Below are 25,035 nucleotides of genomic sequence, written 5' to 3'. Positions count from 1 at the left end.
GAAAACCAGAGCTCAAGGAACAAAACCAGAACCCGAGGAAGAAAACGAGAGTCCGAGGAAGAAAACGAGAGCCCGAGGAACAAAACCAGTGCCCAAGGAACAAAACCAGAGCTCGAGGAACAAAACCAGATCCTGAGGAAGAAAACCAGAGCCCGAGGATCAAAAGCAGAGCTCGAGGAAAAAAACAGAGCCCGAGGAACAAAACCAGAGCCCGAGGAACAAAAAAGAGCCCGAGCAAGAAAACCAGAGTCTGAGGAAGAAAACCAGAGCCCGAGGAAGAAAACCAGAGCTCAAGGAACAAAACCAGATCCCAAGGAACAAAACCAGAGCTCGAGGAACAAACCACATCCTGAGGAAGAAAACTAGAGCCCGAGGAACAAAACCAGAGCTTGAGGAACAAAACCAGAGCCCGAGGAACACAACCAGAGCCAGAGGAACAAAAACAGAGCCCAAGGAACAAATCTAGCGCGTGAAGAAGAAAACGAGAGCTCGAGGAAGAAATCCAGAGCCCGACGAATAAAACGAGAGCCCAAGGAACAAACCCAGAGCTCGAGGAACAAAACCAGATCCTGAGGAAGAAAACCAGAGCCGAGGAAGAAAACCAGAGCTCAAGGAACAAAACCAGAACCCGAGGAAGAAAACGAGAGTCCGAGGAAGAAAACGAGAGCCCGAGGAACAAAACCAGTGCCCAAGGAACAAAACCAGAGCTCGAGGAACAAAACCAGATCCTGAGGAAGAAAACCAGAGCCCGAGGAAGAAAACCAGAGCTCAAGGAAAAAAACAGAACCCGAGGAACAAAAGGAGAATTCGAGGAAGAAAACGAGAGCCCGAGGAACAAAACCAGTGCCCGAGGAAAAAACCAGAGCCCGAGGAACACAACCTGAGCCCAAGGAACAAAAAAGAGCCCGAGCAAGAAAACCAGAGCCTGAGGAAGAGAACCAGAGCCCGAGGAACAAAACCAGAGCTCAAGGAACAAAACCAGATCCCGAGGAACAAAACCAGAACCTAAGGAAAAAAACGAGAGTCCGAGGAAGAAAACGAGAGCCTGAGGAACAAAACCAGTGCCCAAGGAACAAAACCAGAGCTCGAGGAACAAAACCAGATCCTGAGGAAGAAAACCAGAGCCCGAGGAACAAAACCAGAGCCCAAGGACAAAAAGGAGGGCCTGAAGAACAACACTAGGGCCATAGGAAGAAAACCGGAGCCCATGGAACAAAACCAGGGCCCGGGGAAACAAAACCAGAGCCCGAGGCAAAGACCCAGGGCCCTAGGAACCAAGTCAGAGCCCGAGGAACAAAACCAACCCTCCATGAACAAAACCAGAGCCTGAGGAAGAAAACCATATCCCAAGGAACAAAACCAGCCTTCGAGGAACAAAAACAGAGCTCGAGGAACAAAACCAGAGCCCTTGGAAACAAAGCAGAGCCCGAGGAACAAAACGAAACCCCGAGGAAGAAAACCAGGGCCTGAGGAATAAAACCAGAGCCTGAGGAACAAAACGGGAGCCCGTGAAAGAAAACCAGAGCCCCAGGAACAAAACCAGAGCTCGAGGAACAAAACCAGATCCCGAGGAACAAAACCAGAACCCAAGGAAAAAAACGAGAGTCCGAGGAAGAAAACGAGAGCCCGAGGAACAAAACCAGTGCCCAAGGAACAAAACCAGAGCTCGAGGAACAAAACCAGATCCTAAGGAAGAAAAACAGAGCTCGAGGAACAAAACCAGAGCCCAAGGACAAAAAGGAGGGCCTGAAGAACAACACGAGGGCCATAGGAAGAAAACCGGAGCCCATGGAATAAAACCAGGGCCCGGGGAAACAAAACCAGAGCCCGAGGAACAAAACCAGAGCCCGAGGCAAAGAACCAGGGCCCGAGGAAAAAAGCCAGCGCCCGAGGAACAAAACCAGTGCCCAAGGAACAAAACCAGTGCCCAAGGAACAAAACCAGAGCTCGAGGAAGAAAACCAGAGCTCAAGGAACAAAACCAGAACACGAGGAACAAAACGAGAGTCCGAGGAAGAAAACGAGAGCCCGAGGAGCAAACCCAGTGCCCAAGGAACAAAACCAGAGCTCGAGGAACAAAACCAGATCCTGAGGAAGAAAACCAGAGCCCGAGGAAGAAAACCAGAGCTCAAGGAACAAAACCAGAACCCGAGGAAGAAAACGAGAGTCCGAGGAAGAAAACGAGAGCCCGAGGAACAAAACCAGTGCCCAAGGAAGAAAACCAGAGCTCGAGGAACAAAACCAGATCCTGAGGAAGAAAACCAGAGCCCGAGGAAGAAATCCAGAGCTCCAGGAAAAAAACCAGAACCCGAGGAAGAAAACGAGAGTCCGAGGAAGAAAACGAGAGCCCGAGGAACAAAACCAGTGCCCAAGGAACAAAACCAGAGCTCGAGGAACAAAACCAGATCCTGAGGAAGAAAACCAGAGCCCGAGGAACAAAACCAGAGCCCAAGGACAAAAAGGAGGGCCTGAAGAACAACACTAGGGCCACAGGAAGAAAACCGGAGCCCATGGAACAAAACCAGGGCCCGGGGAAACAAAACCAGAGGCCGAGGAACAAAACGAGAGCCCGAGGAACAAAACCAGAGCCCGAGGCAAAGACCCAGGGCCCGAGGAACCAAGCCAGAGCCCGAGGAACAAAACCAACCCTCCATGAACAAAACCAGAGCCTGAGGAAGAAAACCATATCCCAAGGAACAAAACCAGCCCTCGAGGAACAAAAACAGAGCTCGAGGAACAAAACGAGAGCCCGTGGAAATAAAGCAGAGCCCGAGGAACAAAACGAAACCCCGAGGAAGAAAACCAGGGCCTGAGGAATAAAACCAGAGCCTGAGGAACAAAACCAGAGCCCGTGAAAGAAAACCAGAGCCCCAGGAACAAAACCAGAGCTCGAGGAACAAAACCAGATCCCGAGGAACAAAACCAGAACCCAAGAAAAAAAACGAGAGTCCGAGGAAGAAAACGAGAGCCCGAGGAACAAAACCAGTGCCCAAGGAACAAAACCAGAGCTCGAGGAACAAAACCAGATCCTAAGGAAGAAAAACAGAGCTCGAGGAACAAAACCAGATCCTGAGGAAGAAAACCAGAGCCCGAGGATCAAAAGCAGAGCTCGAGGAAAAAAACAGAGCCCGAGGAACAAAACCAGAGCCCGAGGAACAAAAAAGAGCCCTAGCAAGAAAACCAGAGTCTGAGGAAGAAAACCAGAGCTCAAGGAACAAAACCAGATCCCGAGGAAGAAAACGAGAGTCCGAGGAAGAAAACGAGAGCCCGAGGAACAAAAACAGTACCCAAGGAACAAAACCAGAGCTCGAGGAACAAACCAGATCCTGAGGAAGAAAACTAGAGCCCGAGGAACAAAACCAGAGCTTGAGGAACAAAACCAGAGCCCGAGGAACACAACCAGAGCCAGAGGAACAAAAACAGAGCCCGAGGAACAAATCTAGCGCGTGAAGAAGAAAACGAGAGCTCCAGGAAGAAATCCAGAGCCCGAGGAATACAACGAGAGCCCAAGGAACAAACCCAGTGCCCAAGGAACAAAACCAGAGCTCGAGAAACAAAACCAGATCCTGAGGAAGAAAACCAGAGCCCGAGGAAGAAAATCAGAGCTCAAGGAACAAACCACAACCCGAGGAAGAAAACGAGAGTCCGAGGAAGAAAACGAGAGCCCGAGGAACAAAACCAGTGCCCAAGGAACAAAACCAGAGCTCAAGGAACAAAACCAGATCCTGAGGAAGAAAACCAGAGCCCGAGGAAGAAATCCAGAGCTCAAGGAACAAAACCAGAACCCGAGGAACAAAACGAGAGTCCGAGGAAGAAAACGAGAGCCCGAGGAAAAAAACCAGTGCCCAAGGAACAAAACCAGAGCTCGAGGAACAAAACCAGATCCTGAGGAAGAAAACCAGAGCCCGAGGAAGAAAACCAGAGCCCAAGGACAAAAAGGAGGGCCTGAAGAACAACACTAGGGCCATAGGAAGAAAACCGGAGCCCATGGAATAAAACCAGGGCCCGGGGAAACAAAACCAGAGCCCGAGGAACAAAACGAGAGCCTGAGGAACAAAACCAGAGCCCGAGGCAAAGACCCAGGGCCCGAGGAACCAAGCCAGAGCCCGAGGAACAAAACCAACCCTCCATGAACAAAACCAGAGCCTGAGGAAGAAAACCATATCCCAAGGAAAAAAACCAGCCCTCGAGGTACAAAAACAGAGCTCTAGGAACAAAACCAGAGCCCGTGGAAATAAAGCAGAGCCCGAGGAACAAAAGGAAACCCCGAGGAAGAAAACCAGGGCCTGAGGAATAAAACCAGATCTTGAGGAAGAAAACCAGAGCCCGAGGAAGAAAACCAGAGCTCAAGGAAAAAAACCAGAACCCGAGGAACAAAATGAGAATCCGAGGAAGAAAACGAGAGCCCGAGGAACAAAACCAGTGCCCGAGGAAGAAAACGAGAGCCCGAGGAAAAAAACCAGTGCCCAAGGAACAAAACCAGAGCTCGAGGAACAAAACCAGATCCTAAGGAAGAAAACCAGAGCTTGAGGAAGAAAACCAGAGCCCAAGGATAAAAAGGAGGGACTGAAGAACAACACGAGGGCCATAGGAAGAAAACCGGAGCCCATGGAATAAAACCAGGGCCCGGGGAAACAAACCAGAGCCCGAGGAACAAAACGAGAGCCCGAGGAACAAAACCAGAGCCCGAGGCAAAGACCCAGGGCCCGAGGAACCAAGCCAGAGCCCGAGGAACAAAACCAACCCTCCATGAACAAAACCAGAGCCTGAGGAAGAAAACCATATCCCAAGTAACAAAACCAGCCGTCGAGGAACAAAAACAGAGCTCGAGGAACGAAACCAGAGCCCGTTGAAATAAAGCAGAGCCCGAGGAATAAAACGAGAGCCCGAGGAACAAAACCAGAGCCCGAGGCAAAGACCCAGGGCCCGAGGAACCAAGCCAGAGCCCGAGGAACAAAACCAACCCTCCATGAACAAAACCAGAGCCTGAGGAAGAAAACCATATCCCAAGGAACAAAACCAGCCCTCGAGGAACAAAAACAGAGCTCGAGGAACAAAACCAGAGTCCGTGGAAATAAAGCAGAGTCCGAGGAACAAAAGGAAACCCCGAGGAAGAAAACCAGGGCCTGAGGAATAAAACCAGAGCCGGAGGAACAAAACCAGAGCCCGTGAAAGAAAACCAGAACCCAAGGAAAAAAACGAGAGTCCGAGGAAGAAAACGAGAGCCCGAGGAACAAAACCAGATCCTGAGGAAGAAAACCAGAGCTCGAGGAACAAAACCAGATACTAAGGAAGAAAACCAGAGCTCGAGGAACAAAACCAGAGCCCAAGGACAAAAAGGGAGGGCCTGAAGAACAACACTAGGGCCATAGGAAGAAAACCGGAGCCCATGGAATAAAACTAGGGCCCGGGGAAACAAACCAGAAACTGAGGAACAAAACGAGAGCCCGAGGAACAAAACCAGAGCCCGAGGCAAAGACCCAGGGCCCGAGGAACCAAGCCAGCGCCCGAGGAACAAAACCAGTGCCCAAGGAAAAAAACCAGTGCCCAAGGAACAAAACCAGAGCTCGAGGAAGAAAACCAGAGCTCAAGGAACAAAACCAGAACCCGAGGAACAAAACGAGAGTCCGAGGAAGAAAACGAGAGCCCGAGGAACAAAACCAGTGCCCAAGGAACAAAACCAGAGCTCCAGGAACAAAACCAGATCCTGAGGAAGAAAACCAGAGCCCGAGGAACAAAACCAGAGCTCAAGGAACAAAACCAGAACCCGAGGAACAAAACGAGAGTCCGAGGAAGAAAACGAGAGCCCGAGGAACAAAACCAGTGCCCAAGGAACAAAACCAGAGCTCCAGGAACAAAACCAGATCCTGAGGAAGAAAACCAGAGCCCGAGGAAGAAAACCAGAGCTCAAGGAACAAAACCAGATCCCGAGTAACAAAAACAGAACCCGAGAAAAAAACGAGAGTCCGAGGAAGAAAACGAGAGCCCGAGGAACAAAAACAGTGCCCAAGGAACAAAACCAGAGCTCGAGGAACAAACCAGATCCTGAGGAAGAAAACTAGAGCCCGAGGAACAAAACCAGAGCTTGAGGAACAAAACCAGAGCCCGAGGAACACAACCAGAGCCAGAGGAACAAAAACAGAGCCCAAGGAACAAATCTAGCACATGAAGAAGAAAACGAGAGTTCGAGGAAGAAATCCAGAGCCCGATGAATAAAACGAGAGCCCGAGGAACAAACCCAGTGCCCAAGGAACAAATCGAGAGCTCGAGGAACAAAACCAGATCCTGAGGAAGAAAACCAGAGCCGAGGAAGAAAACCAGAGCTCAAGGAACAAAACCAGAACCCGAGGAAGAAAACGAGAGTCCGAGGAAGAAAACGAGAGCCCGAGGAACAAAACCAGTGCCCAAGGAACAAAACCAGTGCCCAAGGAACAAAACCAGAGCTCGAGGAAGAAAACCAGAGCTCAAGGAACAAAACCAGAACATGAGGAACAAAACGAGAGTCCGAGGAAGAAAACGAGAGCCCGAGGAGCAAACCCAGTGCCCAAGGAAGAAAACCAGAGCTCGAGGAACAAAACCAGATCCTGAGGAAGAAAACCAGAGCCCGAGGAAGAAAACCAGAGCTCAAGGAACAAAACCAGAACCCGAGGAAGAAAACGAGAGTCCGAGGAAGAAAACGAGAGCCCGAGGAACAAAACCAGTGCCCAAGGAAGAAAACCAGAGCTCGAGGAACAAAACCAGATCCTGAGGAAGAAAACCAGAGCCCGAGGAAGAAATCCAGAGCTCCAGGAAAAAAACCAGAACCCGAGGAAGAAAACGAGAGTCCGAGGAAGAAAACGAGAGCCCGAGGAAAAAAACCAGTGCCCAAGGAACAAAACCAGAGCTCGAGGAACAAAACCAGATCCTGAGGAAGAAAACCAGAGCCCGAGGAAGAAAACCAGAGCTCAAGGAACAAAACCAGAACCCGAGGAAGAAAACGAGAGTCCGAGGAAGAAAACGAGAGCCCGAGGAACAAAACCAGTGCCCAAGGAACAAAACCAGAGCTCGAGGAACAAAACCAGATCCTGAGGAAGAAAACCAGAGCCCGAGGAAGAAATCTAGAGCTCAAGGAACAAAACCAGAACCCGAAGAAAAAAACGAGAATCCGAGGAAGAAAACGAGAGCCCGAGGAACAAAACCAGTGCCCAAGGAAGAAAACGAGAGCTCGAGGAACAAAACCAGATCCTGAGGAAGAAAACCAGAGCCCGAGGATCAAAAGCAGAGCTCGAGGAAAAAAACAGAGCCCGAGGAACAAAACCAGAGCCCGAGGAACAAAAAAGAGCCCGAGCAAGAAAACCAGAGTCTGAGGAAGAAAACCAGAGCCCGAGGAAGAAAACCAGAGCTCAAGGAACAAAACCAGATCCCAAGGAACAAAACCAGAGCTCGAGGAACAAACCACATCCTGAGGAAGAAAACTAGAGCCCGAGGAACAAAACCAGAGCTTGAGGAACAAAACCAGAGCCCGAGGAACACAACCAGAGCCAGAGGAACAAAAACAGAGCCCAAGGAACAAATCTAGCGCGTGAAGAAGAAAACGAGAGCTCGAGGAAGAAATCGAGAGCCCGACGAATAAAACGAGAGCCCAAGGAACAAACCCAGAGCTCGAGGAACAAAACCAGATCCTGAGGAAGAAAACCAGAGCCGAGGAAGAAAACCAGAGCTCAAGGAACAAAACCAGAACCCGAGGAAGAAAACGAGAGTCCGAGGAAGAAAACGAGAGCCCGAGGAACAAAACCAGTGCCCAAGGAACAAAACCAGAGCTCGAGGAACAAAACCAGATCCTGAGGAAGAAAACCAGAGCCCGAGGAAGAAAACCAGAGCTCAAGGAAAAAAACAGAACCCGAGGAACAAAACGAGAATTCGAGGAAGAAAAAGAGAGCCCGAGGAACAAAACCAGTGCCCGAGGAAAAAACCAGAGCCCGAGGAACACAACCTGAGCCCAAGGAACAAAAAAGAGCCCGAGCAAGAAAACCAGAGCCTGAGGAAGAGAACCAGAGCCCGAGGAAGAAAACCAGAGCTCAAGGAACAAAACCAGATCCCGAGGAACAAAACCAGAACCTAAGGAAAAAAACGAGAGTCCGAGGAAGAAAACGAGAGCCTGAGGAACAAAACCAGTGCCCAAGGAACAAAACCAGAGCTCGAGGAACAAAACCAGATCCTGAGGAAGAAAACCAGAGCCCGAGGAACAAAACCAGAGACCAAGGACAAAAAGGAGGGCCTGAAGAACAACACTAGGGCCATAGGAAGAAAACCGGAGCCCATGGAACAAAACCAGGGCCCGGGGAAACAAAACCAGAGCCCGAGGCAAAGACCCAGGGCCCTAGGAACCAAGTCAGAGCCCGAGGAACAAAACCAACCCTCCATGAACAAAACCAGAGCCTGAGGAAGAAAACCATATCCCAAGGAACAAAACCAGCCTTCGAGGAACAAAAACAGAGCTCGAGGAACAAAACCAGAGCCCTTGGAAACAAAGCAGAGCCCGAGGAACAAAACGAAACCCCGAGGAAGAAAACCAGGGCCTGAGGAATAAAACCAGAGCCTGAGGAACAAAACGGGAGCCCGTGAAAGAAAACCAGAGCCCCAGGAACAAAACCAGAGCTCGAGGAACAAAACCAGATCCCGAGGAACAAAACCAGAACCCAAGGAAAAAAACGAGAGTCCGAGGAAGAAAACGAGAGCCCGAGGAACAAAACCACATCCTAAGGAAGAAAAACAGAGCTCGAGGAACAAAACCAGAGCCCAAGGACAAAAAGGAGGGCCTGAAGAACAACACGAGGGCCATAGGAAGAAAACCGGAGCCCATGGAATAAAACCAGGGCCCGGGGAAACAAACCAGAAACCGAGGAACAAAACGAGAGCCCGAGGAACAAAACCAGAGCCCGAGGCAAAGAACCAGGGCCCGAGGAAAAAAGCCAGCGCCCGAGGAACAAAACCAGTGCCCAAGGAACAAAACCAGTGCCCAAGGAACAAAACCAGAGCTCGAGGAAGAAAACCAGAGCTCAAGGAACAAAACCAGAACACGAGGAACAAAACGAGAGTCCGAGGAAGAAAACGAGAGCCCGAGGAGCAAACCCAGTGCCCAAGGAACAAAACCAGAGCTCGAGGAACAAAACCAGATCCTGAGGAAGAAAACCAGAGCCCGAGGAAGAAAACCAGAGCTCAAGGAACAAAACCAGAACCCGAGGAAGAAAACGAGAGTCCGAGGAAGAAAACGAGAGCCCGAGGAACAAAACCAGTGCCCAAGGAAGAAAACCAGAGCTCGAGGAACAAAACCAGATCCTGAGGAAGAAAACCAGAGCCCGAGGAAGAAATCCAGAGCTCCAGGAAAAAAACCAGAACCCGAGGAAGAAAACGAGAGTCCGAGGAAGAAAACGAGAGCCCGAGGAACAAAACCAGTGCCCAAGGAACAAAACCAGAGCTCGAGGAACAAAACCAGATCCTGAGGAAGAAAACCAGAGCCCGAGGAACAAAACCAGAGCCCAAGGACAAAAAGGAGGGCCTGAAGAACAACACTAGGGCCATAGGAAGAAAACCGGAGCCCATGGAACAAAACCAGGGCCCGGGGAAACAAAACCAGAGGCCGAGGAACAAAACGAGAGCCCGAGGAACAAAACCAGAGCCCGAGGCAAAGACCCAGGGCCCGAGGAACCAAGCCAGAGCCCGAGGAACAAAACCAACGCTCCATGAACAAAACCAGAGCCTGAGGAAAAAAACCATATCCCAAGGAACAAAACCAGCCCTCGAGGAACAAAAACAGAGCTCGAGGAACAAAACCAGAGCCCGTGGAAATAAAGCAGAGCCCGAGGAACAAAACGAAACCCCGAGGAAGAAAACCAGGGCCTGAGGAATAAAACCAGAGCCTGAGGAACAAAACCAGAGCCCGTGAAAGAAAACCAGAGCCCCAGGAACAAAACCAGAGCTCGAGGAACAAAACCAGATCCCGAGGAACAAAACCAGAACCCAAGGAAAAAAACGAGAGTCCGAGGAAGAAAACGAGAGCCCGAGGAACAAAACCAGTGCCCAAGGAACAAAACCAGAGCTCGAGGAACAAAACCAGAGCCCGAGGAACAAAAAAGAGCCCTAGCAAGAAAACCAGAGTCTGAGGAAGAAAACCAGAGCCCGAGGAAGAAAACCAGAGGTCCAGGAACAAAACCAGATCCCGAGGAAGAAAACGAGAGTCCGAGGAAGAAAACGAGAGCCCGAGGAACAAAAACAGTACCCAAGGAACAAAACCAGAGCTCGAGGAACAAACCAGATCCTGAGGAAGAAAACTAGAGCCCGAGGAACAAAACCAGAGCTTGAGGAACAAAACCAGAGCCCGAGGAACACAACCAGAGCCAGAGGAACAAAAACAGAGCCCGAGGAACAAATCTAGCGCGTGAAGAAGAAAACGAGAGCTCCAGGAAGAAATCCAGAGCCCGAGGAATACAACGAGAGCCCAAGGAACAAACCCAGTGCCCAAGGAACAAAACCAGAGCTCGAGGAACAAAACCAGATCCTGAGGAAGAAAACCAGAGCCCGAGGAAGAAAACCAGAGCTCAAGGAACAAACCACAACCCGAGGAAGAAAACGAGAGTCCGAGGAAGAAAACGAGAGCCCGAGGAACAAAACCAGTGCCCAAGGAACAAAACCAGAGCTCAAGGAACAAAACCAGATCCTGAGGAAGAAAACCAGAGCCCGAGGAAGAAATCCAGAGCTCAAGGAACAAAACCAGAACCCGAGGAAGAAAACGAGAGTCCGAGGAAGAAAACGAGAGCCCGAGGAACAAAACCAGTGCCCAAGGAACAAAACCAGAGCTCGAGGAACAAAACCAGATCCTGAGGAAGAAAACCAGAGCCCGAGGAACAAAACCAGAGCCCAAGGACAAAAAGGAGGGCCTGAAGAACAACACTAGGGCCATAGGAAGAAAACCGGAGCCCATGGAATAAAACCAGGGCCCGGGGAAACAAAACCAGAGCCCGAGGAACAAAACGAGAGCCCGAGGAACAAAACCAGAGCCCGAGGCAAAGACCCAGGGCCCGAGGAACCAAGCCAGAGCCCGAGGAACAAAACCAACCCTCCATGAACAAAACCAGAGCCTGAGGAAGAAAACCATATCCCAAGGAAAAAAACCAGCCCTCGAGGAACAAAAACAGAGCTCGAGGAACAAAACCAGAGCCCGTGGAAATAAAGCAGAGCCCGAGGAACAAAACGAAACACCGAGGAAGAAAACCAGGGCCTGAGGAATAAAACCAGATCCTGAGGAAGAAAACCAGAGCCCGAGGAAGAAAACCAGAGCTCAAGGAAAAAAACCAGAACCCGAGGAACAAAATGAGAATCCGAGGAAGAAAACGAGAGCCCGAGGAACAAAACCAGTGCCCGAGGAAGAAAACGAGAGCCCGAGGAACAAAACCAGTGCCCAAGGAACAAAACCAGAGCTCGAGGAACAAAACCAGATCCTAAGGAAGAAAACCAGAGCTTGAGGAAGAAAACCAGAGCCCAAGGATAAAAAGGAGGGACTGAAGAACAACACGAGGGCCATAGGAAGAAAACCGGAGCCCATGGAATAAAACCAGGGCCCGGGGAAACAAACCAGAGCCCGAGGAACAAAACGAGAACCCGAGGAACAAAACCAGAGCCCGAGGCAAAGACCCAGGGCCCGAGGAACCAAGCCAGAGCCCGAGGAACAAAACCAACCCTCCATGAACAAAACCAGAGCCTGAGGAAGAAAACCATATCCCAAGGAACAAAACCAGCCCTCGAGGAACAAAAACAGAGCTCGAGGAACAAAACCAGAGCCCGTGGAAATAAAGCAGAGCCCGAGGAACAAAACGAGAGCCCGAGGAACAAAACCAGAGCCCGAGGCAAAGACCCAGGGCCCGAGGAACCAAGCCAGAGCCCGAGGAACAAAACCAACCCTCCATGAACAAAACCAGAGCCTGAGGAAGAAAACCATATCCCAAGGAAAAAAACCAGCCCTCGAGGAACAAAAACAGAGCTTGAGGAACAAAACCAGAGTCCGTGGAAATAAAGCAGAGTCCGAGGAACAAAAGGAAACCCCGAGGAAGAAAACCAGGGCCTGAGGAATAAAACCAGAGCCGGAGGAACAAAACCAGAGCCCATGAAAGAAAACCAGAGCCCCAGGAACAAAACCAGAGCTCGAGGAACAAAACCAGAGCCCGTGAAAGAAAACCAGAACCCAAGGAAAAAAACGAGAGTCCGAGGAAGAAAACGAGAGCCCGAGGAACAAAACCAGATCCTGAGGAAGAAAACCAGAGCTCGAGGAACAAAACCAGATCCTAAGGAAGAAAACCAGAGCTCGAGGAACAAAACCAGAGCCCAAGGACAAAAAGGGAGGGCCTGAAGAACAACACTAGGGCCATAGGAAGAAAACCGGAGCCCATGGAATAAAACTAGGGCCCGGGGAAACAAACCAGAAACTGAGGAACAAAACGAGAGCCCGAGGAACAAAACCAGAGCCCGAGGCAAAGAACCAGGGCCCGAGGAACCAAGCCAGTGCCCGAGGAACAAAACCAGTGCCCAAGGAACAAAACCAGTGCCCAAGGAACAAAACCAGAGCTCGAGGGAGAAAACCAGAGCTCAAGGAACAAAACCAGAACCCGAGGAACAAAACGAGAGTCCGAGGAAGAAAACGAGAGCCCGAGGAACAAAACCAGTGCCCAAGGAACAAAACCAGAGCTCCAGGAACAAAACCAGATCCTGAGGAAGAAAACCAGAGCCCGAGGAAGAAAACCAGAGCTCAAGGAACAAAACCAGAACACGAGGAACAAAAACAGAACCCGAGAAACAAAACGAGAGTCCGAGGAAGAAAACGAGAGCCCGAGGAACAAAAACAGTGCCCAAGGAACAAAACCAGAGCTCGAGGAACAAACCAGATCCTGAGGAAGAAAACTAGAGCCCGAGGAACAAAACCAGAGCTTGAGGAACAAAACCAGAGCCCGAGGAACACAACCAGAGCCAGAGGAACAAAACCAGTGCCCAAGGAACAAATCTAGCACATGAAGAAGAAAACGAGAGTTCGAGGAAGAAATCCAGAGCCCGACGAATAAAACGAGAGCCCGAGGAACAAACCCAGTGCCCAAGGAACAAATCGAGAGCTCGAGGAACAAAACCAGATCCTGAGGAAGAAAACCAGAGCCGAGGAAGAAAACCAGAGCTCAAGGAACAAAACCAGAACCCGAGGAAGAAAACGAGAGTCCGAGGAAGAAAACGAGAGCCCGAGGAACAAAACCAGTGCCCAAGGAACAAAACCAGAGCTCGAGGAACAAAACCAGATCCTGAGGAAGAAAACCAGAGCCCGAGGAAGAAATCCAGAGCTCCAGGAACAAAACCAGAACCCGAGGAACAAAACGAGAGTCCGAGGAAGAAAACGAGAGCCCGAGGAACAAAACCAGTGCCCAAGGAACAAAACCAGAGCTCGAGGAACAAAACCAGATCCTGAGGAAGAAAACCAGAGCCCGAGGAAGAAAACCAGAGCTCAAGGAAAAAAACCAGAACCCGAGGAACAAAATGAGAATCCGAGGAAGAAAACGAGAGCCCGAGGAACAAAACCAGTGCCTGAGGAAGAAAACGAGAGCCCGAGGAACAAAACCAGTGCCCAAGGAACAAAACCAGAGCTCGAGGAACAAAACTAGATCCTAAGGAAGAAAACCAGAGCTTGAGGAAGAAAATCAGAGCCCAAGGATAAAAAGGAGGGACTGAAGAACAACACGAGGGCCATAGGAAGAAAACCGGAGCCCATGGAATAAAACCAGGGCCCGGGGAAACAAATCAGACCCGAGGAACAAAACGAGAGCCCGAGGAACAAAACCAGAGCCCGAGGCAAAGACCCAGGGCCCGAGGAACCAAGCCAGAGCCCGAGGAACAAAACCAACCCTCCATGAACAAAACCAGAGCCTGAGGAAGAAAACCATATCCCAAGGAACAAAACCAGCCCTCGAGGAACAAAACCAGAGCTCGAGGAACAAAACCAGAGTCCGTGGAAATAAAGCAGAGTCCGAGGAACAAAAGGAAACCCCGAGGAAGAAAACCAGGGCCTGAGGAATAAAACCAGAGCCGGAGCAACAAAACCAGAGCCCGTGAAAGAAAACCAGAGCCCCAGGAACAAAACCAGAGCTCGAGGAACAAAACCAGATCCTGAGGAAGAAAACCAGAGCTCGAGGAACAAAACCAGATCCTAAGGAAGAAAACCAGATCTCGAGGAACAAAACCAGAGCCCAAGGACAAAAAGGGAGGGCCTGAAGAACAACACTAGGGCCATAGGAAGAAAACCGGAGCCCATGGAATAAAACCAGGGCCCGGGGAAACAAACCAGAAACTGAGGAACAAAACGAGAGCCCGAGGAACAAAACCAGAGCCCGAGGCAAAGAACCAGGGCCCGAGGAACCAAGCCAGCGCCCGAGGAACAAAACCAGTGCCCAAGGAAAAAAACCAGTGCCCAGGGAACAAAACCAGAGCTCGAGGAAGAAAACCAGAGCTCAAGGAACAAAACCAGAACCCGAGGAACAAAACGAGAGTCCGAGGAAGAAAACGAGAGCCCGAGGAACAAACCCAGTGCCCAAGGAACAAAACCAGAGCTCGAGGAACAAAACCAGATCCTGAGGAAGAAAACCAGAGCCCGAGGAAGAAAACCAGAGCTCAAGGAACAAAACCAGAACCCGAGGAACAAAACGAGAGTCCGAGGAAGAAAACGAGAGCCCGAGGAACAAAACCAGTGCCCAAGGAACAAAACCAGAGCTCCAGGAACAAAACCAGATCCTGAGGAAGAAAACCAGAGCCCGAGGAAGAAAACCAGAGCTCAAGGAACAAAACCAGATCCCGAGTAACAAAAACAGAACCCGAGAAACAAAACGAGAGTCCGAGGAAGAAAACTAGAGCCCGAGGAACAAAACCAGAGCTTGAGGAACAAAACCAGAGTCCGAGGAACACAACCAGAGCCAGAGGAACAAAAACAGAGCCCGAGGAACAAATCTAGCACATGAAGAAGAAAACGAGAGTTCAAGGAAGAAATCCAGAGCCCGACGAATAAAACGAGAGCCCGAGGAACAAACCCAGTGCCCAAGGAACAAATCGAGAGCTCGAGGAACAAAACCAGATCCTGAGGAAGAAAACCAGAGCCGAGGAAGAAAACCAGAGCTCAAGGAACAAAACCAGAACCCGAGGAAGAAAACGAGAGTCCGAGGAAGAAAACGAGAGCCCGAGGAACAAAACCAGTGCCCAAGGAACAAAACGAGAGCTCGAGGAACAAAACCAGATCCTGAGGAAGAAAACCAGAGCCCGAGGAAGAAATCCAGAGCTCCAGGAACAAAACCAGAACCCGAGGAACAAAACGAGAGTCCGAGGAAGAAAACGAGAGCCCGAGGAACAAAACCAGTGCCCAAGGAACAAAACCAGAGCTCGAGGAACAAAACCAGATCCTGAGGAAGAAAACCAGAGCCCGAGGAAGAAAACCAGAGCTCAAGGAAAAAAACCAGAACCCGAGGAACAAAATGAGAATCCGAGTAAGAAAACGAGAGCCCGAGGAACAAAACCAGTGCCCAAGGAACAAAACCAGAGCTCGAGGAACAAAACCAGATCCTAAGGAAGAAAACCAGAGCTTGAGGAAGAAAACCAGAGCCCAAGGATAAAAAGGAGGGCCTGAAGAACAACACGAGGGCCATAGGAAGAAAACCGGAGCCCATGGAATAAAACCAGGGCCCGGGGAAACAAAACCAGAGGCCGAGGAACAAAACGAGAGCCCGAGGAACAAAACCAGAGCCCGAGGCAAAGACCCAGGGCCCGAGGAACCAAGCCAGAGCCCGAGGAACAAAACCAACCCTCCATGAACAAAACCAGAGCCTGAGGAAGAAAACCATATCCCAAGGAACAAAACCAGCCGTCGGGGAACAAAAACAGAGCTCGAGGAACGAAACCAGAGCCCGTGGAAATAAAGCAGAGCCCGAGGAACAAAACCAGAGCCCGAGGAACAAAACCAGAGCCCGAGGCAAAGACCCAGGGCCCGAGGAACCAAGCCAGAGCCCGAGGAACAAAACCAACCCTCCATGAACAAAACCAGAGCCTGAGGAAGAAAACCATATCCCAAGGAACAAAACCAGCCCTCGAGGAACAAAAACAGAACTCGAGGAACAAAACCAGAGCCCGTGGAAATAAAGCAGAGCCCGAGGAACAAAACGAAACCCCGAGGAAGAAAACCAGGGCCTGAGGAATAAAACCAGAGCCGGAGGAACAAAACCAGAGCCCGTGAAAGAAAACCAGAGCCCCAGGAACAAAACCAGAGCTCGAGGAACAAAACCAGAGCCCGTGAAAGAAAACCAGAACCCAAGGAAAAAAACGAGAGTCCGAGGAAGAAAACGAGAGCCCGAGGAACAAATCCAGATCCTGAGGAAGAAAACCAGAGCTTGAGGAACAAAACCAGAGCCCGAGGAACACAACCAGAGCCAGAGGAACACAACCAGAGCCAGAGGAACAAAACCAGAGCTCGAGGAACAAACCACATCCTGAGGAAGAAAACTAGAGCCCGAGGAACAAAACCAGAGCTTGAGGAACAAAACCAGAGCCCGAGGAACACAACCAGAGCCAGAGGAACAAAAACAGAGCCCGAGGAACAAATCTAGCGCGTGAAGAAGAAAACGAGAGCTCCAGGAAGAAATCCAGAGCCCGAGGAATAAAACGAGAGCCCAAGGAACAAACCCAGTACCCAGGGAACAAAACCAGAGCTCGAGGAACTAAACCAGATTCTGAGGAAGAAAACCAGAGCCCAAGGAAGAAAACCAGAGCTCAAGGAACAAAACCAGAACCCGAGGAAGAAAACGAGAGTCCGAGGAAGAAAATGAGAGCCCGAGGAACAAAACCAGTGCCCAAGGAACAAAACCAGAGCTCGAGGAACAAAACCAGATCCTGAGGAAGAAAACCAGAGCCCGAGGAACAAAACCAGAGCCCAAGGACAAAAAGGAGGGCCTGAAGAACAACACTAGGGCCATAGGAAGAAAACCGGAGCCCATGGAATAAAACCAGGGCCCGGGGAAAAAAAAACAGAGACCGAGGAAAAAAACGAGAGCCCGAGGAACAAAACCAGAGCCCGAGGCAAAGAACCAGGGCCCGAGGAACCAAGCCAGCGCCCGAGGAACAAAACCAGTGCCCAAGGAAAAAAACCAGTGCCCAAGGAACAAAACCAGAGCTCGAGGAAGAAAACCAGAGCTCAAGGAACAAAACCAGAACCCGAGGAAGAAAAGGAGTGTCCGAGGAAGAAAACGAGAGCCCGAGGAACAAACCCAGTGCCCAAGGAACAAAACCAGAGCTCGAGGAACAAAACCAGATGCTGAGGAAGAAAACCAGAGCCCGAGGAAGAAAACCAGAGCTCGAGGAACAAAACCAGAACCCGAGGAACAAAACGAGAGTCCGAGGAAGAAAACGAGAGCCCGAGGAACAAAACCAGTGCCCAAGGAACAAAACCAGAGCCAGAGGAACAAAAACAGATCCTGAGGAAGAAAACCAGAGCCCGAGGAAGAAATCCAGGGCTCAAGGAACAAAACCAGAACCCGAAGAACAAAACGAGAATCCGAGGAAGAAAACGAGAGCCCGAGGAACAAAACCAGTGCCCAAGGAACAAAACCAGAGCTCGAGGAACAAAACCAGATGCTGAGGAAGAAAACCAGAGCCCGAGGAAGAAAACCAGAGCTCGAGGAACAAAACCAGAACCCGAGGAACAAAACGAGAGTCCGAGGAAGAAAACGAGAGCCCGAGGAACAAAACCAGTGCCCAAGGAACAAAACCAGAGCCAGAGGAACAAAAACAGATCCTGAGGAAGAAAACCAGAGCCCGAGGAAGAAATCCAGGGCTCAAGGAACAAAACCAGAACCCGAAGAACAAAACGAGAATCCGAGGAAGAAAACGAGAGCCCGAGGAACAAAACCAGTGCCCAAGGAACAAAACCAGAGCTCAAGGAACAAAACCAGATCCTGAGGAAGAAAACCAGAGCCCGAGGAAGAAAACCAGAGCTCAAGGAACAAAACCAGATCCCGAGTAACAAAAACAGAACCCGAGGAACAAAACGAGAGTCCGAGGAAGAAAACGACAGCCCGAGGAACAAAAACAGTGCCCAAGGAACAAAACCAGAGCTCGAGGAACAAACCAGATCCTGAGGAAGAAAACTAGAGCCCGAGGAACAAAACCAGAGCTTGAGGAACAAAACCAGAGCCCGAGGAACACAACCAGAGCCAGAGGAACAGAAACAGAGCCCGAGGAACAAATCTAGCGCATGAAGAAGAAAACGAGAGCTCGAGGAAGAAATCCAGAGCTAGACGAATAAAACGACAGCCCGAGGAACAAACCCAGTGCCCAAGGAACAAACCCAGAGCTCGAGGAACAAAACCAGATCCTGAGGAAGAAAACCAGAGCCGAGGAAGAAAACCAGAGCTCAAGGAACAAAACCACAACCCGAGGAAGAAAACGAGAGTCCGAGGAAGAAAACGAGAGCCCGAGGAACAAAACCAGTGCCCAAGGAACAAAACCAGAGCTCGAGGAACAAAACCAGATCCTGAGGAAGAAAACCAGAGCCCGAGGAAGAAATCCAGATCTCCAGGAACAAAACCAGAACCCGAGGAACAAAACGAGAGTCCGAGGAAGAAAATGAGAGCCCGAGGAAAAAAACCAGTGCCCAAGGAACAAAACCAGAGCTCGAGGAACAAAACCAGATCCTGAGGAAGAAAACCAGAGCCCGAGGAAGAAAACCAGAGCTCAAGGAAAAAAACCAGAACCCGAGGAACAAAATGAGAATCCGAGGAAGAAAACGAGAGCCCGAGGAACAAAACCAGTGCCCGAGGAAGAAAACGAGAGCCCGAGGAACAAAACCAGTGCCCAAGGAACAAAACCAGAGCTCGAGGAACAAAACCAGATCCTAAGGAAGAAAACCAGAGCTTGAGGAAGAAAACCAGAGCCCAAGGATAAAAAGGAGGGCCTGAAGAACAACACGAGGGCCATAGGAAGAAAACCGGAGCCCATGGAATAAAACCAGGGCCCGGGGAAACAAACCAGAATCCGAGGAACAAAACGAGAGCCCGAGGAACAAAACCAGAGGCCGAGGCAAAGAACCAGGGCCCGAGGAACCAAGCCAGAGCCCAAGGAACAAAACCAGTGCCCAAGGAACAAAACCAGTGCCCAAGGAACAAAACCAGAGCTCGAGGAAGAAAACCAGAGCTCAAGGAACAAAACCAGAATACGAGGAAGAAAACGAGAGTCCGAGGAAGAAAACGAGAGCCCGAGGAACAAACCCAGTGCCCAAGGAAAAAAACCAGAGCTCAAGGAACAAAACCAGATCCTGAGGAAGAAAACCAGAGCCCGAGGAAGAAAACCAGAGCTCAAGGAACAAAACCAGAACCCGAGGAACAAAACGAGGGTCCGAGGAAGAAAACGAGAGCCCGAGGAACAAACCCAGTGCCCAAGGAACAAAACCAGAGCCAGAGGAACAAAGCCAGATCCTGAGGAAGAAAATCAGAGCCCGAGGAAGAAATCCAGAGCTCAAGGAACAAAACCAGAATCCGAGGAACAAAACTAGAGTCCAAGGAAGAAAACGAGAGCCCGAGGAACAAAACCAGTGCTCAAGGAACAAAACCAGAGCTCGAGGAACAAAACCAGATCCTGAGGAAGAAAACCAGAGCCCGAGGATCAAAAGCAGAGCTCGAGGAAAAAACCAGAGCCCGAGGAACAAAACCAGACCCGGAGGAACAAAAAAGAGCCCGAGCAAGAAAACCAGAGTCTGAGGAAGAAAACCAGAGCCCGAGGAACAAAACCAGAGCTCAAGGAACAAAACCAGATCCCGAGGAAAAAAACCAGAACCGGAGGAACAAAACGAGAGTCCGAGGAAGAAAACGAGAGCCCGAGGAACAAAACCAGTGCCCAAGGAACAAAACCAGAGCTCGAGGAACAAACCACATCCTGAGGAAGAAAACTAGAGCCCGAGGAACAAAACCAGAGCTTGAGGAACAAAACCAGAGCCCGAGGAACACAACCAGAGCCAGAGGAACAAAAACAGAGCCCGAGGAACAAATCTAGCGCGTGAAGAAGAAAACGAGAGCTCCAGGAAGAAATCCAGAGCCCGAGGAATAAAACGAGAGCCCAAGGAACAAACCCAGTACCCAAGGAACAAAACCAGAGCTCGAGGAACTAAACCAGATTCTGAGGAAGAAAACCAGAGCCCGAGGAAGAAAACCAGAGCTCAAGGAACAAAACCAGAACCCGAGGAAGAAAACGAGAGTCCGAGGAAGAAAATGAGAGCCCGAGGAACAAAACCAGTGCCCAAGGAACAAAACCAGAGCTCGAGGAACAAAACCAGATCCTGAGGAAGAAAACCAGAGCCCGAGGAACAAAACCAGAGCCCAAGGACAAAAAGGAGGGCCTGAAGAACAACACTAGGGCCATAGGAAGAAAACCGGAGCCCATGGAATAAAACCAGGGCCCGGGGAAAAAAAACCAGAGACCGAGGAACAAAACGAGAGCCCGAGGAACAAAACCAGAGCCCGAGGCAAAGAACCAGGGCCCGAGGAACCAAGCCAGAGCCCGAGGAACAAAACCAGAGCCTGAGGAACAAAAACAGAGCCCGAGGAACAAATCTAGCGCGTGAAGAAGAAAACGAGAGCTCGAGGAAGAAATCCAGAGCCCGACGAATAAAACGAGAGCCCAAGGAACAAACCCAGAGCTCGAGGAACAAAACCAGATCCTGAGGAAGAAAACCAGAGCCGAGGAAGAAAACCAGAGCTCAAGGAACAAAACCAGAACCCGAGGAAGAAAACGAGAGTCCGAGGAAGAAAACGTGAGCCCGAGGAAAAAAAACAGTGCCCAAGGAACAAAACCAGAGCTCGAGGAACAAAACCAGATCCTGAGGAAGAAAACCAGAGCCCGAGGAAGAAAACCAGAGGTCAAGGAAAAAAAACAGAACCCGAGGAACAAAATGAGAATCCGAGGAAGAAAACGAGAGCCCGAGGAACAAAACCAGTGTCTGAGGAATAAACTAGAGTCCGAGGAACACAACCTGAGCCCGAGGAACAAAAAAGAGCCCGAGCAAGAAAACCAGAGCCTGAGGAAGAGAACCAGAGCCCGAGGAAGAAAACCAGAGCTCAAGGAACAAAACCAGATCCCGAGGAACAAAACCAGAACCTAAGGAAAAAAACGAGAGTCCGAGGAAGAAAACGAGAGCCCGAGGAACAAAACCAGTGCCCAAGGAACAAAACCAGAGCTCGAGGAACAAAACCAGATCCTGAGGAAGAAAACCAGAGCCCGAGGAACAAAACCAGAGCCCAAGGACAAAAAGGAGGGCCTGAAGAACAACACTAGGGCCATAGGAAGAAAACCGGAGCCCATGGAACAAAAGCAGGGCCCGGGGAAACAAAACCAGAGCCCGAGGAACAAAACGAGAGCCCGAGGAACAAAACCAGAGCCCGAGGCAAAGACCCAGGGCCCGAGGAACCAAGCCAGAGCCCGAGGAACAAAACCAACCCTCCATGAACAAAATCAGAGCCTGAGGAAGAAAACCATATCCCAAGGAACAAAACCAGCCCTCGAGGAACAAAAACAGAGCTCGAGGAACAAAACCAGAGCCCGTGGAAATAAAGCAGAGCCCGAGGAACAAAACGAAACCCCGAGGAAGAAAACCAGGGCCTGAGGAATAAAACCAGAGCCTGAGGAACAAAACCAGAGCCCGTGAAAGAAAACCAGAGCCCCAGGAACAAAACCAGAGCTCGAGGAACAAAACCAGATCCCGAGGAACAAAACCAGAACCCAAGGAAAAAAACGAGAGTCCGAGGAAGAAAACGTGAGCCCGAGGAATAAAACCAGATCCTGAGGAAGAAAACCAGAGCTCGAGGAACAAAACCAGATCCTGAGGAAGAAAACCAGAGCTCGAGGAACAAAACCAGAGCCCAAGGACAAAAAGGAGGGCCTGAAGAACAACACGAGGGCCATGGGAAGAAAACCGGAGCCCATGGAATGAAACCAGGGCCCGGGGAAACGAACCAGAAACCGAGGAACAAAACGAGAGCCCAAGGAACAAAACCAGAGCCCGAGGCAAAGACCCAGGGCCCGAGGAACCAAGCCAGTGCCCGAGGAACAAAAGCAGTGCCCAAGGAACAAAACCAGTGCCCAAGGAACAAAACCAGAGCTCGAGGAAGAAAACCAGAGCTCAAGGAACAAAACCAGAACACGAGGAACAAAACGAGAGTCCGAGGAAGAAAACGAGAGCCGAGGAGCAAACCCAGTGCCCAAGGAACAAAACCAGAGCTCGAGGAACAAAACCAGATCCTGAGGAAGAAAATCAGAGCCCGAGGAAGAAATCCAGAGCTCAAGGAACAAAACCAGAACCCGAGGAAGAAAACGAGAGTCCGAGGAAGAAAACGAGAGTCCGAGGAACAAAACCAGTGCCCAAGGAACAAAACCAGAGCTCGAGGAACAAAACCAGATCCTGAGGAAGAAAACCAGAGCCCGAGGAAGAAATCCAGAGCTCCAGGAAGAAAACCAGAACCCGAGGAAGAAAACGAGAGTCCGAGGAAGAAAACGTGAGCCCGAGGAAAAAAAACAGTGCCCAAGGAACAAAACCAGAGCTCGAGGAACAAAACCAGATCCTGAGGAAGAAAACCAGAGCCCGAGGAAGAAAACCAGAGCTCAAGGAAAAAAACCAGAACCCGAGGAACAAAATCAGAATCCGAGGAAGAAAACGAGAGCCCGAGGAACAAAACCAGTGCCTGAGGAAAAAACTAGAGCCCGAGGAACACAACCTGAGCCCGAGGAACAAAAAAGAGCCCGAGCAAGAAAACCAGAGCCTGAGGAAGAGAACCAGAGCCCGAGGAAGAAAACCAGAGCTCAAGGAACAAAACCAGATCCCGAGGAACAAAACCAGAACCTAAGGAAAAAAACGAGAGTCCGAGGACGAAAACGAGAGCCCGAGGAACAAAACCAGTGCCCAAGGAACAAAACCAGAGCTCGAGGAACAAAACCAGATCCTGAGGAAGAAAACCGGAGCCCGAGGAACAAAACCAGAGCCCAAGGACAAAAAGGAGGGCCTGAAGAACAACACTAGGGCCATAGGAAGAAAACCGGAGCCCATGGAACAAAACCAGGGCCCGGGGAAACAAAACCAGAGCCCGAGGAACAAAACGAGAGCCCGAGGAACAAAACCAGAGCCCGAGGCAAAGACCCAGGGCCCGAGGAACCAAGCCAGAGCCCGAGGAACAAAACCAACCCTCCATGAACAAAACCAGAGCCTGAGGAAGAAAACCATATCCCAAGGAACAAAACCAGCCCTCGAGGAACAAAAACAGAACTCGAGGAACAAAACCAGAGCCCGTGGAAATAAAGCAGAGCCCGAGGAACAAAACGAAACCCCGAGGAAGAAAACCAGGGCCTGAGGAATAAAACCAGAGCCTGAGGAACAAAACCAGAGCCCGTGAAAGAAAACCAGAGCCCCAGGAACAAAACCAGATCCCGAGGAACAAAACCAGAACCCAAGGAAAAAAACGAGAGTCCGAGGAAGAAAACGAGAGCCCGAGGAATAAAACCAGATCCTGAGGAAGAAAACCAGAGCTCGAGGAACAAAACCAGATCCTAAGGAAGAAAACCAGAGCTCGAGGAACAAAACCAGAGCCCAAGGACAAAAAGGAGGGCCTGAAGAACAACACGAGGGCCATAGGAAGAAAACCGGAGCCCATGGAATAAAACCAGGGCCCGGGGAAACAAACCAGAAACCGAGGAACAAAACGAGAGCCCAAGGAACAAAACCAGAGCCCGAGGCAAAGAACCAGGGCCCGAGGAACCAAGCCAGCGCCCGAGGAAGAAAACCAGTGCCCAAGGAACAAAACCAGTGCCCAAGGAACAAAACCAGAGCTCGAGGAAGAAAACCAGAGCTCAAGGAACAAAACCAGAACACGAGGAACAAAACGAGAGTCCGAGGAAGAAAACGAGAGCCCGAGGAGCAAACCCAGAGCCCAAGGAACAAAACCAGAGCTCGAGGAACAAAACCAGATCCTGAGGAAGAAAACCAGAGCCCGAGGAAGAAATCCAGAGCTCAAGGAACAAAACCAGAACCCGAGGAAGAAAACGAGAGTCCGAGGAAGAAAACGAGAGTCCGAGGAACAAAACCAGTGCCCAAGGAACAAAACCAGAGCTCGAGGAAAAAAACCAGATCCTGAGGAAGAAAACCAGAGCCCGAGGAAGAAATCCAGAGCTCAAGGAACAAAACCAGAACCCGAGGAAGAAAACGAGAGTCCGAGGAAGAAAACGTGAGCCCGAGGAACAAAACCAGTGCCCAAGGAACAAAACCAGAGCTCGAGGAACAAAACCAGATCCTGAGGAAGAAAACCAGAGCCCGAGGAAGAAAACCAGAGCTCAAGGAAAAAAACCAGAACCCGAGGAACAAAATGAGAATCCGAGGAAGAAAACGAGAGCCCGAGGAACAAAACTAGTGCCTGAGGAAAAAACTAGAGCCCGAGGAACACAACCTGAGCCCGAGGAACAAAAAAGAGCCCGAGTAAGAAAACCAGAGCTCAAGGAACAAAACCAGATCCCGAGGAACAAAACCAGAACCTAAGGAAAAAAACGAGAGTCCGAGGAAGAAAACGAGAGCCCGAGGAACAAAACCAGTGCCCAAGGAACAAAACCAGAGCTCGAGGAACAAAACCAGATCCTGAGGAAGAAAACCAGAGCCCGAGGAACAAAACCAGAGCCCAAGGACAAAAAGGAGGGCCTGAAGAACAACACTAGGGCCATAGGAAGAAAACCGGAGCCCATGGAACAAAACCAGGGCCCGGGGAAACAAAACCAGAGCCCGAGGAACAAAACGAGAGCCCGAGGAACAAAACCAGAGCCCGAGGCAAAGACCCAGGGCCCGAGGAACCAAGCCAGAGCCCGAGGAACAAAACCAACCCTCCATGAACAAAACCAGAGCCTGAGGAAAAAAACCATATCCCAAGGAACAAAACCAGCCCTCGAGGAACAAAACCAGAGCTCGAGGAAC

This window comes from Calonectris borealis, unplaced genomic scaffold, assembly GCF_964195595.1.
Source record: "Calonectris borealis unplaced genomic scaffold, bCalBor7.hap1.2 HAP1_SCAFFOLD_68, whole genome shotgun sequence".
NCBI classification, from domain to species: Eukaryota; Metazoa; Chordata; class Aves; order Procellariiformes; family Procellariidae; genus Calonectris; species Calonectris borealis.
The sequence above is the reverse complement of the archived record's forward strand: the minus strand, read 5'-3'. Positions refer to the sequence as shown.